Raw genomic sequence first — 12,463 nt, 5'->3', positions numbered from 1 at the left:
CTCGCCTTCCGGTCTCAGGCACTGAAGAAGGTACGTCTTTTGAAGAAGAGGTAGTTTCAATTGTCTGTGCATGTCTCACACAGAAGGAGTTCAAGGAAGAAACTCTAAAAGATCCTGTATTACCAGTTATAATGACATACCTTTCAAACACATGGCCCTCAGAGGACAAGTTGCCTCCTGAATTCAAGCCGTATTTCGTTGTAAGAGACCAGCTCTCAGTCACCGATGCATTGTTTTTCCAAGGCGAGAAAATAGTGGTTCCGTCCACTCTCCGTGATCAAGTTATTGCTGTAGCTCACGAAACCCATCAAGGTATCTCGCGCACCACCAGTATCATCAAGGAGCTTTACTGGTGGCCGCATTTAATTCAACATGTCAGGACGAAAGTTCAGAACTGTTCGGTATGTCAGTCGACAGACAAGCTTGCAAAGGCATCTCCAGCACCTCTTCAACCAGTCGAATTCCCCACCCGTCATGGGTAAAACTGGGCATGGATATAGTAGGTCCCTTTGAACGAGCCCCGGCTCAAGAGAGGTTTTTCATTACATTGGTAGATTACCACAGTAAGTGGCCTGAAGTGGCACCAGCCCACAACGTCACGACTGCTACAGTCATAAAGTTCTTGAAGTCCATCTTTGTTCGCGTAGGTCTGCCGCAGGAGATCACGACAGATAACGGCCCTCAATTCATTTCGAAGGAATTCAGCGATTTCTTGAAGACGCATGGCATCAAACGTGCGAAGTCATCCCTTTACCATCCCCAAGCTAATGGTCAGGTAGAGAGATTCCATAGAGTCCTTAAGTCTATTATTCAGTTGGCACTCGTCCAACATCGTCTGCTTTCCGAAGCCATTACAGAATATCATGGGGTATACCGGAGTACGCGCCATGCCACGACTGGAGAAACGCCAGCTTTTCTTTTACACGGTCGCACCAACCGGACGCGACTGCATCTTCAAGGGCGAGGGACCTCAAAGTCCGCTGTCCCTCCACATGTTGTTCAGGAAGAGCTTCCTGATAGAGTAAAGGAATACCAAACGAAGATGAAAAAAGTGAAAGCCGTTTACAACTCCCTGTAACGCCGAATTTGAGCGCAGCTCTTGAGGAGGGGGAGGGAAGGGTAAGGGGGGTGGGTGGGTCACGTGACCCTGGGGGGCCACGTGACGATGCCAATGACGTCATCAGTGACGTCACTGATGACGTCATCAGTGACGTCACTCATGTGACGATGACGATGCGGATACCGGTGACGTCATCAGTGATGATGACGATGACGATGCGGATGCCGGTGACGTCATAAGTGACGTCACTGATGACGCTATCAGCGATGATGACGATGACGATGCGGATGCCGGTGACGTTATCAGTGACGATGACGCCATCGGGGGGGGGGGGGGGTCACGTGACCTCGGGGGAGGGGGTCACGTGACCTCGGAGTGGTCACGTGACCCCCTCAGGGTCACGTGACCGGGGGGTCACGTGACCTGGGGAGTCACGTGACCTGTTGCATGCAACCTGTTGCATTTCCTCTGAGTTGCTGCATCTCAGGCTGCATGCAACCTGTTGCATCTTCATCGAGTTGCTGCATCTCAGGTTGCATGCAACCTGTTACATCTCCTCTGAGTTGCTGCATCTCAGGCTGCATGCAACCTGTTGCATCTCCTATGAGCTGCTGCATCTCAGGTTGCATGCAACCTGCTGCATGTCAGGTTGCATGCAACCTGTTGCATCTCCCCTGAGTTGCATGCAACGCGCGGTTACGCCGACGGCGACGGCGACGGCGACGGCGACGGCGACGCCGCTCAGGCTGGAAACGGGCCCCTAAGAGCTGCGCTCTAAAAGTATTCCGATGCCAGGCGAGCAGTCAAGTGCCCTGCTTTTGCTCCTGGGCAAGCAGTAAAGGTTACCTAACATTAGAAGGAAAATGAGCAACAAATATGCTCCACCGCAACATATACATGAACAAGTAGGGCCAGCCACATATAGATTAGACGATGGAACCATATGGAATGCAGACAAAATGACACGTACTACATTGAAACCACCCCAACGTCAGCCGTTGTGACTTATGGACGATGACATATTCCCCACTTCAACTAATGCGGCTCCAGCTATAAGCCTGGGCCATGTGCCACTTGAGGGTCCGGCACCTGCAACTTTGCGTGCTGCGGCCCCCGGCGTCACTCCTGTCCGTGCGGCCCCTGTTGCCGTCCCTGTTTTTGCGGCCCCTGCTGCCGTTCCTGTCCATGCGGCCCCTGCTGCCATTCCTGTCCCTGCGGCCGGTCCTGTTTTTGCGGCCCCTGATGCCGGTCCTGTCCCGACGGCCCAAGAGGTCGTCCATGCCACTGCGGCCCCTGTGGCCGCCCATGCCACTGCGCCCCCTGTGGCCGCCCATGCTACTGCGGCACCCGGCCCTGGCCATATTGCTGTGGCGCCTGGTGCCCATAGTCATGGGACCCCTGGCGCCGCCCATGATTCTGCTGTGCCAGGCGTCGTTCCTCATCATACGGCTCCTGCAGCCCATGTAGCTGTGGTCCCTGGTGCTGCCCATGTGACGGTGGTACCCGGTGCCCTTCCTGTCCCTGGCGTACCCGGCACCAGTTCCGTGGTACCCTGTACCGTGCAAGATGCGGTGGTTTTCGGTGGCCTTCCCGCCACCCCAGTCCCCGGTGCCGTTCCTGATTCCGGTTTCCAAGCGGCCTTCCGCGCCGCTGTACCAGTCCAAGCCAGCAGCCAGCCACCAGTTTTGCCGGCTGACCCGGCTGCAGTCTTCCAAGAGGCCCCCAGGGGCGCTTTCCAGGAGGGTCTTGAACCTTCCGTTCCTTCAAGCGGTGCAATATTGAGCACCGCATCAAGTTCATCACAGCTGAGACTCGGGTATTGCAGCGAGCTGCCGTCATCTAGCTCCGCAATGGTCTCAGCGGAGTCCCTGCACTCCGTGGGGCCAAAGGCCTCTACACTTTCCGAGCCTTCAGTGGCTCCTGGTTTAGCAGAAGACCCGGAATCAAGTCCCGAGGCAACCCAAGAATCGATTCCTATATCTGGTGACGGTGGTGCAGACACACCACCAAAGACATATCATACTCCACCACAATCCCCATCGGACACTCCACAACGCCCCACGCGGCGTAGACGACTTCCCGCAAAATTTCGTGACATTCAAGTGGATATGTACTCCAAGGACGCTCCTTAAAAACTTTGGGACTTAAGTCATAGTGGTTTGCAATATCATAGTTTGCGCTGTATTTTATAGGATAGATGTGAACAGACAAGGTTTTTTGCATTTTTCATGTGTTCAAATATCAAGTTTCCATGTTATGTACATAGAGGTTTCGGTGAAAGTCTTTGAAGTGAAAATGTTATTCTTTATGCTTCCAAGGGCTAGTCATTCATTTCACTCGCGGAGGTGAAAGTGTTATTCGTGTTTCAAAAGACTCGTCTTACAGCGCGATTTTCGAAAGTGTTATTTGTTTCAAAGGACTCGTCAATGACATTTTTTGTTGCAGTGAAGAGAGCACTTTTCAGTCTAACTGGATTCTGCTCGACATAGTACAAAGTGTAGGATTAATGATTGTATATTTCCAATGTATTTCTTATTCTTATTTTCTCCAACCACTTCACAAATATTTTGCTTGTAGTGATTGGTCGGTGGGACTTCGTGTGCGTGTGATTTTCCATATCGTAAAGAGTAAGCTGTTCTTTTTCGGTCTAGTACCAAGTTATCCAACAGTCATTTTCTAAGGGGGGGGGGGGGGAAAGATGTAGTGTGCAATCAACAAGCTAGATGGCGCAAGAAGTCATGGTTTGTGTCGTTACTACGAGATGGTGCACGCGCTTGATGGCGGCACGCGCTGTCTCGGGATCGATGTGTACATATTGAAAATAGAACAGTCTTCACAAAACCTCTGAGCTGGTGCGACGTCTCTTTCTTTCGTCGGGGTTCCCGCCTTGTGCCCCGCACCTCGGCACCCCGCGGCCCATGCGCCGGCAATGTAAGCCTTTTCAGCATCTTTACAGGCCTTTCGGAGCGCTGTCCTTATCCTAGCTCTTCCTGCCTCTTTCCACTCATTAGGAATGGCCCTACGCGACCATTACACCTGCCTCGTGAAAATGTCTACCTCATAGAAAGTGCATGTCATATTGCCCCATAGGATATCAAGTCTATAGCTTGGGATTGGTACTTCACAAAATTTAATAAATCATAATGTCTCCCCACTCATTTTACAACAGGCATTTCTTGCACTGCAAGAAAAGTACAAGAATTATCATCAATTTTACGCTGACGGAGCCAAGTCCTCGACGTATGTAGGCTCTGCTGTTCATTCTAATTCGTTTACACATATGACACGGCTAAATAATGTTGCTAGCATTTTTACTGCCGAGCTATATGGCGTGCTGTCAGCACTTGACTATAGTATCCGGAGCAAAGTGATGAAAGCAGTTCTTTTTGTGGACTCTCGGAGCGTTGTTACTGCAGCGTGTTCACTTAATCCAACCAAGAATGAGCTGACTCAACGTGTACGTGCTAAAATTCAACTGGGGCTCGGAGATGGGAAGGATATTAGGTTTTTTGGATCCCGAGCCATGTGGGCATTGCAGGCACCGAGGCTTCAGATAGGCTGGCCGCCTCGTCGCGTAACCTATTACCATCACACGCACGCATACCATACCAAGACCTAACAAGGCCCATACGGCTTTCACTTCTAAAACTGCGGCAGTCCGAGTGGGATTTGGCCGATAACAACAAACTTCATATCATCAAGCCAAGCATCGGTACCTGGGAAAGCTCCTACAACCGGAGCCGTTTCCATGAGGTTCTTCTGTGCCGGTTAAGGATCGGCCACACATTCCTTACACATCGATACCTACTTGTTGGTGAGGAACCACCCGTGTGCGATCAATATGTAGATACCTTCTCCGTTCTCCATATTTTTCTTTGCCCTTTTCTTCTGCAACCAACAAAAGTTCTTCTTTCCTGAGCTTTTCAAGTACCGTATCCCTTTTCATCCTACCCTGTTCCTAGGGGAGCAGCCTCTAATATCAATTGACCGTCTCCTAGCTTTTCTAGAAAATATAGCGATTTTACACAAACTATAGGTGAAACACTTTCTTGGTACATTGTTTCTAGTTAATTTTAGTTTACCTAGTTTCGCGCAGTATGGCCATCGCAGTCCTTGTGCCATAAAACTCGCAAACAACAACAATAGACTGGATTTCGTCGACAGCGCGCGCACATTTTAGATTCATTATCAAACATGAAGCAGCTATAGTTGGCGTGGAGTCGGTCTATTCGTGACCTGAACCAACACTTTTGCGTTTTCGCAAATTCAACTAATTTCTCTCTTGCCAGCTGAAGTTGCCTAGCAAAATCTTCACTAACAGCGAAGCCACTACCTTTAAGCCTGCATTCAGAAGATAGGACCGACCCTTTGTGCTTCAAATAACAAAACTTAACTACTATGGGCCTTTTCCTAGTTATGTTGCACGCTCCAATGCAATGTGCCCTGTGAATATTGTTCAGATCTATCTTTATACGCATTTTTTCCTCGCAAAGATTTATAATGCGAGATTCCGTCCACGTTTCCTTTTCTCTATCTTCCAGTCCGAAAAATACTATATTTGATCGACGTGAACTATTTTCTGCATCATTGCAGCGCGATCTTAGGACAGCGATTTCAGCGTCCGCAATCCTCAATTTCGAATCGTTTATTTTTTTTTTTTTTGTGCAACCTGTATGTCAGGTTGAGAGGCTTTAAGTCCTCTTTCGAGCGTGTATGGCTGTTCCGTCAATCCTGATACTTTTTTGTCTGCACCAGAACGCCCTTCCGAAAGTTCCGTAAATTTATGGGTCAGCTTATCTTGTACATCCTACTGGGAGGCTTTAAGTTTTCTTTCGAGCGTGAAGACTCGTTCCGTCAACTTTGATACCTTTTTGTCTGTATCAGTACGCGTTTCTAATAGGTCCTTTATGTTTTGGGCCAACTCATTGTACCCAGTCTGCAACTGTGCAGCAACAGACCGTAAGGATGTTATCGCTGCATTCAGTTCTGCGTTTGTGGGACCAGATTTTCTTCCACATCACCAGAAAGCTTTAAATAATCAAAAACACGCTTCAAAACCACTAAAAAACGCCTCAAAACTGCCTTTTTTTTATTTATAAATACCCTCAAGGCGTGAAGCATTATAGAGGGGAGTGGTACAGCAAATACAATAAGTAAAATGGAATAATAATTGGGAAAGCATACACGAAAGAAAATAAAAAAACAATGGTTACAAATGATTAATACACTTTGATACTATATAGTCCACTAGCCTGAAACCGGCAAACACAACGTCTTCTACTAATACAGTTAAATAATCAATCAGATATATTTTTAAGGCAGATTGAAACAAATCATAATTAGTAATAGTGGCTATCAGAGAGGGAAGGTGGTTCCAGTCACTAGACGTACGTGGGATGAAGGAATAAAAAAAGGAATTAGTGTTGCATGAAATGACTCCTACTTTATGTGGGTGATCCATCCGTGACGACATGTATGAAGGTGATGTTAACAGTTCACCGCGTAAAGTGGTATGGTGGAAAATTTTATGGAACAAACAAAGTCGTGCGTTTTTGCGTCGTGACGCTAGGGAAGAAAGACCTAGGTTAGATTTCATGGAGGATACGCTAGCAGCTCGTTGGTAGTTAGAATATATAAATCGAACCGAGTTATTTTGAATCATTTCCAACTGATTAACGAGAGTTCCGATGCCAGGATCCCATATCGCTGAAGCATATTCTAGTTGTGAGCGCACAATTGTTTTGTAGAACAGTAATTTAATAGAAGTAGGGGCCGAGTAAAAGTTGCGTTTTAGGTACCCAAGCATACGGTTAGCCTTGTTAGTAATGGAGTCAATGTGAATTTGCCAGCTAAGATTAGAAGTAATATGGACGCCTAAATACTTGTATGATTCGACAATTTCGAGTAGACTACTATCAAGGTGATATGAAGGTAAGTTAGCGGAACAACGAGAGATTCGCATGAATTTGCACTTGTTAACATTTAGTGTCATATGCCACGTTTTGCACCAAGAAGTGATAGCGTCAATATCAGATTGAAGTGCATGCACGTCATTGATAGAGGTTATTTCCCGGTAAAGAACACAATCATCTGCGAATAGATGAATCGAAGATGATACACAGTTTGGTAGATCGTTAATATAGACAAGGAAAAGTAATGGCCCAAGTACAGTACCTTGGGGTACGCCAGATATTACAGGGTGAAGGAGAGAGCTGACTTCATTCGCGGTTACAAGTTGCTGACGATGTGTGAGAAAGCATTCGAGCCATTTTAGTATGTTAATATCAATACCTATTTTTTTTAGTTTTAGTAGCAGGAGCTGGTGAGATACCTTATCAAATGCTTTCGCGAAATCCAGATATATACAGTCGGCGGATGATCGGTTATCGAGTATAGATTGCAACTTATGGGTGAATAAAGCCAGTTGTGTCTCGCGCGAAAAAGATTTGCGAAAGCCGTGCTGTGCGCGGTGGAAAAAAGAATTTGATTCCAGATAGTTCGCGATATGGGAGAAAAGTATGTGTTCTAGAATTTTGCAAGGAACGCTAGTGATTGATATGGGTCTGTAGTTGTAGGGTGAGTGCTTGTCACCAGATTTGTGCACGGGAACCACCCTCCCTATTTTCCAGTCCTGCGGGAGCTCACCAGAATTGAGGGATTGCTGAAAAATTTTAGCGAGGGCGACAGAGGTATAGGCTTTCGTGTTTTTTAGGAACATGGGAGTAATACAGTCAACACCAGGGGAGGAGAAAGGTTTGAGAGAGTCAATAATTTTGGCAACACCATCAGTCTCAATCTGCACAGGATACATGGGTAAAAACTCAGGGTTACTAAATGAAGGCAAAACGTCAGAAAAAACACACGAAAAAGCGCTGGAAAACACGTTGTTAAGCGTATCTGAACACTGTTTTTCATCAATTGGTTCACCGCCCAAATTCGTTAGTACAATTCGCGAACTATCAGCCGGGTTCACTACATTCCAAAATTTTCTTGGATTGTTCAGCAACATATTTGGTAATGTGTTGGTTAGAAAATTTTCCTTCGCCGATTTGACTGCAGAATTGTATTCATCAGCCGAGGTACGATATAGAGACCATCGATGTTGGTCACTAGACGTTTTTGCACTTCTATACATGCGTTTTTTTCGATTGGAAAGGCGCCTGATAAATGAATTATACCATGGTGCTTGCGGATTATAACAGATTACACGAACTGGAATAAAACGGTTAGCAAGCTCTGTCATCTTCGTTTTTAGAAGCTTCCAATTATATTCAACTGAGCGTGCTTCGAACCCGTTTAGGAACGCTTGTAGAAATAAAAAGGGTTCATCATTGATTTGGTTAAAGTCAGCATTAGGATAATTACGTATCACTTTAGTTCTATTAGAAAACTTTTTTACAGGAATAGTCACAGAAAAATTTAGTAGAGAGTGATCACTTATTTTCGGCATGTATGTTACTTCTGAGCATAACTCGGGACAAGTAGTTAATACCAAATCTAACAGGTTCGCACTTGTCGGTGTAACTCTGGTTGGTTCGGAAATAATCTGTGTAAAGTGAAAGTATGAACATAACTCGATAAATTCCTGGCAAACAGACGAGGACGAATTTAGTGAAGGGGGGACGTTGACCATTTGATTCCTGGATAATTAAAATCACCAAGCAAGAATACAGGGGATGTTGGGTACCGTGTGATAACGATGTTTATGGCATCATAGAGCTCAGTAACAAAGGTAGAGGAATCATTCGGGGGGCGATAGCAAACCCCGACAACCATTCTACAATGAGCTAGTTTTACAGACACCCATATAATCTCTAAGCATGACGCAATATGAAGTGCGAATGACTCAAATTCCTTTTTAATCGCTATTAGTACACCACCACCTTGCTTCGTTTCCCTATCTCGTCTGTAGAAATGAAATTGATTGGACAAATCGAATATTTCATTTTCACGAATGTTACTGTTAAGCCATGTCTCTGTCAACACGACAATATCGGCAGAGCAAGAATCAATAGCAGAAGAAATTTCGGTGCGGTTTCTGACAACGCTTCTGATATTAGTAAATAAAATAGAGACTTGTGATAAAGATGCACGATAACCACAGCCCCTCGGTAACCCCTACGTGTCTGACGTATCACGTTGCCTGGATGACGCAGCGTGTTGTCCCGAGGGCACAGTTGTTGGTGTATCGGTAGTAGCTGATTGTGAGATCGGAATTCTTGACTCACAAATTTTATCGGAGACAGGGTCGTACGTGTATAATTTTCCATTAACGGACAGTTTGTTGTATTTCAGCTGGAAGGAGGGACTGTTAGGCATCGTTTTGGCTTCCTCCGTACTTCGCGCGTCGCGGGTGAAAAATCCTCAGTTACACTCACGTCGTGTTCTTTCAGTTTAGCTTTGGCCTGAAGTACCTTTTCATTAGTTTTAAAACTAGAAAATTTTATTATTACGGGGCGGCACCTTGAGCCGGAAAATTTTCCTAAACGGTGAGCGCGTTCGATATCAATCGAGGCTAGCTGAATACGTGTGGACAACAAGTTTGATACCTTTTCTTCTGTTTGTGGCCACGTTTCCTGAATATCTGGAATTCCGTGGAAAATCAAATTGTCACGCCGTGACCTGTCCTCTAGTTCGTTAATACGAGTCTGCAATAATTGGTTTTGTCTTTGAAGACCTTCTACCGTGTTGGAAGTATTCCGCAAATCAACTTCGACACTATCTAGCACCTCTAGCTTCTCTTCGACAGCTGTTAATCTACCGCCTATATTTGTGAGCGTAGATTCAATGTTTTGTTGACCGTTTCTAATTTCAGTGATGCTTTGTTTTAATTCCTGATTACCTGTTGCTATTTCAGCTGATTGCTTTTGAAGATCGCGCAACATGCGCAAAATTTCTATGTTTTGCTCTGCCTGGGTCAGTGCAACCGCTCCCTCAGTATTATCTTCTGTCATACTAACCATGGGCTGGCTAGTTTTTCCTTTGGTGGACTGTGACGACGTGGTTCGTGTGAAAGGGCCGGGATTGGACTCTACGTCCCCCGACATCAATAAAAGAAGACAATTTTTCAAGTACTCCAATATCACACTAAGAAACACCCGTGGGCTCGGGAACAGCAATAGCAAACGTTTGTTTTTGTTTTTTAGGTTCAAAGGAATGTGGATACCCACCTGAGGTACGAAGAAACAAGGTTTGTAAGCCATTGCGGCCGTCGCGCTGCTCCCGTGCCCACTGGAGAATTCACTGAACTGCCAGCCTTTTACATCTGGCGCTGCGGGCGTCGTCGATGTCGATGGGTTTTCTTTGATGAAGCGAGGCGAATCGTAGATCCAGGTGGCCTGCTTTACGTCATCATGTCGGCGGAAATCGCCGACTGGAACTTGCGGCAGCGAATCCATGGTGATGAAGTCGAAGTCGAAACCATTATACCGGGACGCGCAGTAAGCCAGGAGTGGTAGTAGGACCTGAGGTACGAAGAAACAAGGTTTGTAAGCCATTGCGGCCGTTGCGCTGCTCCCGTGCCCACTCATGTGGAGACGGCAGCACTAACAGACTTAAGTTGTAACTTTTCACAGAAGACCATTCAATGTTAATACTAACCTGGTTAACAAAGAGAAACGGCATGTAGTGTGACCGCATTGTGGCATTGCAGCCGTACCCACCAGCCGAGTGCAGTGGTGTTTCATCTCTTGTAGGGTAAAACCCAGTTGATGCCGATGTTCTTGGTCCGCCGTTGCCACCCCCGCAGGGTGCACCTGTGAAAGCAGGTGTTTGGAGAGTGGCGTCTCCACGGACCCCAAGCCATGCGGGTCCGCCCGACACGTCTGGCTGTGCGTGGCTTTCCTGTGTCGGGGGAAAAGGGCATCCTGGTGGTTGAGTCGAGCACGGGGTAGGTTTAGACCCTTCGGGGCCCCCCGGGTGAGGCAATACACCACTTCGGCCCCCGCTTCCCGTAGACGGGTGTCCTGACTTGGCCTGACCAGGATGATTCAGTCAGTCGCCATATCTTCTACTATGGCCTCTTATCTTTCTCTTATCCCTAGTCTTCTTTCATTCAAATTCACCATCTTTGGCGGCAAGGGCTAACCTTGGGTGGCGATAGACCCCTTGTCCGGACCCACAATAGGTTATAGTGTCTTGGCAGCACTGATAGCGTAATGTCGTCAGCAAACCCTTTATTGCTATGGCGCATTACCTATCCCCATGTTGGGCTCCGTGGTGGGTGGTGCGCTACAGACGCCGAACGCCTTCCCATTTCTTATGGGTTCCAAACTAAACCAAAAACCTAATCGGGCCATGAAAAGGGTCCGGACTGAAGTACACGTTATGAAAACATTTGCACCCGTGGAGAAGTTTCCTCGATTTCTTGTCATGCATTATGAAATGGAAAAATCTTTATCCAAGCTATCCCCTTTCCTGATTTCGAACACTCTTGAATCTGTAATCGGAAAGAATTTTAAAGCAAAAAAAAACGCCATCTGGAGATTTTCTTATTGAAGCTGTAACCTCTCAACAAAGCTCAGACCTGCTGGCACTCAACTTGGTTTCTGACTACAGGGTTACTGTATCACCCCACCGCACTTTGAACACTATTAAAGGCGTAATATCAGAAGATGACCTTCTAGAATCCCCCGAAGATGTAATTGTCGATGGCCTTCGTGACCAAGGTGTCATAGCTGCAAAGCGAATTTCTTTTCGCAGGGACGGTCAAGAGATTAACACAAAGCATGTCATTCTGACTTTTGAGCTGGGAGCACTCGCAGAATCGATCAAAGCGGGGTATCTAAACTGTAGAGTACGGCCGTATGTGCCAAACCCTCAGCGTTGCTTTCACTGCCAGAGGTATGGCCATAGTGCCCAGAGCTGTCGTGGAATGACAACATGTGCCCAGTGTGGCAAAAATGATCACCCTGCAGAGAATTGCTCGAATCCACCTTCCTGCATCAACTGCAATGAACCCCACCCTGCTCATTCCCGAACTTGCAAAAAATGGAAAAAAGAAAAAGAAATTATAATACTCAAATTGAAAGAGAACATTTCGTTCTCCGAATCCAGGAAGCGATTCTCCTTCTTGCAGAAGTGGCCTTACTCTTTGGTAGCACGTGCAGGGGGTGTGCCATCAAAGTCTTCGGTAGGAACCCAGGTCGGCCCTAATGACCTGGGGATTCCACCACCTCCCCCTGCCTCAAAAAGATTCGTTCCACGACTACGTCTGTCGTTGGAACCAAAGACACCACAGGTGCCTCCAGACGGTGCAGAGGCGAGGGATGTCTCTGTGCTAATGGAGGGGAGACAAGAGGAGAGGCGGCAACAGCAGCCTCAGGGGGGAGGCATTGGTGCCTCCTCCATTCCAAAGGATGGGCCATCGAACGATGTGCCTGCCTTGGTTGCTCGGACCCCTCC

At 46.9% G+C, this 12,463-nt stretch overlaps 1 pseudogene; it reads right to left on the bottom strand.

Moving 5' to 3' along the window:
* Positions 1–3,520: 3,520 nt before the first annotated feature.
* Positions 3,521–10,699, bottom strand: LOC121833532 (annotated as a pseudogene).
* Positions 10,700–12,463: the final 1,764 nt, after the last annotated feature.

The sequence above is a fragment of the Ixodes scapularis genome, unplaced genomic scaffold (assembly GCF_016920785.2).
Source record: "Ixodes scapularis isolate PalLabHiFi unplaced genomic scaffold, ASM1692078v2 PGA_scaffold8__174_contigs__length_109621045, whole genome shotgun sequence".
NCBI lineage: Eukaryota > Metazoa > Arthropoda > Arachnida > Ixodida > Ixodidae > Ixodes > Ixodes scapularis.
Note: the sequence above shows the minus strand (reverse complement) of the source record. Positions and strands in the feature narration are given on the sequence as shown.